The sequence below is a fragment of the Oncorhynchus kisutch genome, linkage group LG28 (genome assembly GCF_002021735.2).
Source record: "Oncorhynchus kisutch isolate 150728-3 linkage group LG28, Okis_V2, whole genome shotgun sequence".
NCBI lineage: Eukaryota > Metazoa > Chordata > Actinopteri > Salmoniformes > Salmonidae > Oncorhynchus > Oncorhynchus kisutch.
This window is the reverse complement of record NC_034201.2, coordinates 46,409,338-46,413,490: the sequence shown is the minus strand read 5'-3', so window position 1 is coordinate 46,413,490 and position 4,153 is coordinate 46,409,338.

Below are 4,153 nucleotides of genomic sequence, written 5' to 3'. Positions count from 1 at the left end.
AAAATGGGGTGTAAGCTCCGTGGCTGAGTAGGCATGAGGAACAATGAGTGGTTAGAGAGAGCGGGGCGGGGCGGGGCGGGACAGATGTGGTATGGTGAGGCTGAGTAGGTAGACAGATTTACGTGCCTTTCTTTAATGAGGTAACATCCTTTTCACTCATAAGACTTAAAAAAAAAAAAATACATCTCCCACGTGCGAGGATGCAGTTCTCCACCGAGGCGAAGGGAGAGGAAAACATTAAGACCTATTGTCTAATTTGCTACGTCAACATAAACAAAACCGAAAGTAGTCAGTCCAGGGAGTTTTTGGCTATTTATGGAAAGCAGTGTCAAGAGACTGTTCAACGGTTCATGACCTCTACATGTCTCTTATCAAGCCAAATGAGTCTACTAAAGAAAGCCAAAGCGTGATTAGAGCTCACAGGAGTGTGTCGTATAAAAGGCCCTAGATTGTTTCTGCCGAAGCAGTGGGCGGCCCTTTATGAGCTGCTAACATGAATGAAACAAGGTTTTAAAACAGAGTAGGTAACAGAGGATTTGTGTGGCTGCACTCTGGGGCCTCCTGAACACTGGCCTAGATTGTTGCCCGGTTCTGAATGGTTGAGTCAGCACCCTTTAACTCCTCCACTTTTAGACTACGTCCCAAATGACACCCTATTCACTACATAGTGCACTACTTTAGACCAGAGCCCTATGGCACCCTATTCCCTACATAGTGCACTACTTTAGACCAGAGCCCTATGACATCCTATTCCCTATATAGTGCACTACTTTAGACCAGAGCCCTATGGCACCCTATTCCCTACATAGTGCACTACTTTAGACCAGAGCCCTACGGGAATAGGGTGCCATTTGGGATAAAGTTCTCCACCTTTACTCAAACAATGTTTGAACGGTGTTGAAGGACCCTCGGGTTGAAGAGACAAAACACCCATATCATTCATGAATGGGTGTTGCATTCTGGGCTTTCATAAAGAATGAGGGAGAAAAGGGTCACAGAGGACCGAGAACGACAAGAGTCTAAATAGAACTACTGTGTTAGTGATGTAATCCGGTGCTCCGGGTCATGCAGAGATGTTATTATCTCGATTTGGGGTTCATTAATCCGGTGCGGAGCGGCCCGATGACAGGGTTTCCTCCTTGTCCCAGCTGCCTGGACCTGCCAGCTGATTTAGGAAGGCTCCTTGCCTTGGTATGTAAACCATTTGCAGCAGGAATGTATAAGCAAGTCATAAAAATAGGATTTTGAGCTGAAACACACAAGACAGATCGCATCATTAAACAACGTGCCCCATCTCCAGCAGCCAACGATGCTTCTCACCAGCAGAGGGGAGCCCACAGGTTCAGAGTTCGTCCAATGACAGACCATAGATTTGAGGGGGAGCGTGTTTAAACCCGAGAATGGATTGTTAGCCCAGAACATTTAAATCCTACTCACAAACAAACTATATACAATACATGACTCTCAAGAGGGGGACTTAAAGACCCAGTTCAGCCATTTTATCTCAACATCAAATAATTTTGGGGTAAAAATTAAGTTCCTTAATGTGATTGTTTTTAATTAAAATGGTAAAAAAAATTACAAAAATAGCTTCTTAGCAAAAGCCATTTCTCAGGAATTTTTTTTTGCCAGGACTGTCTGGGAATGGTCTGAGTTGGGAGGGAGAAACTGAAAACTAACTGTTATTGGCAGAGAGGTTTGGAACTCTGTTTCTTATTGGTCTATTAACTCATTTACCGGCTGGTGATGTCACCAGGCAGGCCAAAACGCCATCACACCAAAAACAGTCTGAAATTTCTGGCGGTCTTTTGAAACAGCTCTTACACGAAAAGTGAATTATCACCATTTTTACAATTTCATAGTATCCTTCCAACCTCATAGTGTGGGAATATATATGAATGTATAAATATAAAACACAGGAAATTCACATTGTCGACTGCACTGGGACTTTAAGAAGAACACATCAGCTCGAGGGCGCACTGGGACTTTAAGAAGAACACATCAGCTCGAGGGCGCACTGGGACTTTAAGGCGAACACATCAGCTCGAGGGCGCACTGGGACTTTAAGACGAACACATCAGCTCGAGGGCGCACTGGGACTTTAAGAAGAACACATCAGCTCGAGGGCCCCTGTGCTACATTCTGCCAGTCAAAAATCATGGCTCCATGGCTGATGTGTTAATTATTTTTGTTTTTAAACAAACAAATAAGGCAACAAAATCCTTCGCAACGGCATGGACAGAAATAGACCTACTTGACGGGCTCATATATGCCATGAGATGAGTTCACAGGAGATCTATGGACACTACTCTCTCTCTTCCACCCTGACTTACTGACCATGCATTACAACTGGATAATTCAAAAAAAAAATCTCTCTCCAGATATTCTGAATAAAAGTGAAATAAGTCCTTATAATTTGTATAATGTATTGTTTTAATTTGCCACGTTCAACAGTTATTGTACCAGATTGAATGACGTAGTTCATTTTCATCTGCAGTCCCTTTGTGTTGAATATTGAATAAACGAAGACGAATGAGAATAAAGATCAATGAAAGACAGGATAACATTTCTCTCCCTCAGATAGGATGGCCTTTAAAACATCGACTCAACATCTGATCTAGGATCAGGTCAGACGGTACATCTCCTCCACAAAGGAGGACACCATTACACAGAAACAAAACACACAAACCTTTAACAACAACAAAAAAAGGTTCATTGTTTAAACAACAGCTTTTTTCTTTTCTTTTACCTTTCCAGTGTAAATCGAGTAACATTGAGCTCCCTTTGTTCATTAAAAAACTTTTAAAAAATCATTCATTTTGGTGGCAGCCAAGCAGCACAAATAGTCTTCATGCACATGAGTGAAATGTATACAGAGAATTACAACATGTCATACTGCATAAGACAATAGTTGAGCAGAGAGTTCACAGAAACCTACACTCATGCAAGGTAGAAAGCTTTAACAACAAAAAAAATTGCCCAATGAGATCTACACTACACAGAGATGATTTCCTACCTTCCTAAATATCCAAGTGTACTAAATATCCAAGTGAATTGGATTAAAGTATATACGTTTTAGGGAGGATAAATCAACAATGTTATCGCTGCTGAAAACTGGCATGGACAGAGATTGGAAAGTAATGCTTCCTATTACATATCTACATGGGACATAAATATATAATCACATGCTCTGTATTTCTGACGTTGCATTATAGCGTACACGCTGTCTGATGCATGGCAGAGGTCATATGTCAGAGACAGAGGAGCTGCCATAAAAAACCCCCAGAGGAAAAGGTACAGAAAAGAGAGCTGGGAGAGGGGAGGAGAAGGAGGGGAGGAGGAGGAGAGGGGAGGAGGAGGGGTGGTGGTGTCTGCTTTTTCTCAGGAGCAAGGCTGCAGAACGAGGCCGACGTGGAAAAGCCAGGGAATGGGAAAGCAGTGCGAGCGGGGCAGAACCTCCAACCTTAAGCATGGCTCCAAACCCACCCCAGGCCCACAACTCAGGACAGGGACAGCACACAGCCCTGGTCCCAGGGGCAGTTAGGGTCCAGATGAAACCCAGGGCCAGAGTTAGGCTGTGACGGCCCATCCTGGGTTCAGACAAGCAAGGTGGTTCACCGGACACCATTGGAGCTCAGCTGAGATATTCTCTTCCCAGAGAATTCCCTCCATAACAAGGTTCAAACAATATGGACAGATTTTATGATCCATCCTTTCAATATTTCTATTAAAAAATAGATCTAAAAACATCTAAAAGTACAATATTGTCATTGATGGATAAATAACAATATTGCATTTGATACAAGGAGCGTTATTTCTCTCAATGGAAACACACTAAAGTAGTGTGTATTTTAGAATGGAGAATTGGTCCCTATTGTAGAAATCAAAACAGGGGAGCACCACGACAGCAGTATCCTCTTTCCTTTTGAGAAGTGAGCCCACTTCCTCTCAGACGAGACCTCAAATTGCAATGGCCCAGACAGAATCACTGTAATTCACATGAAAATAACTTTTTTTTTTTTTTTGGGGGGGGGGTCTCTCTGTCTCTCTCTCTCCCTCTGTCTCTCTCTCTTCTCTCTCCTCTCTCTCTCCTCTCTCTTCTCTCTCTCTCCTCTCTCTCCCTTTCTCTCTCTCTCTCTCCTCTCTCTCTCCT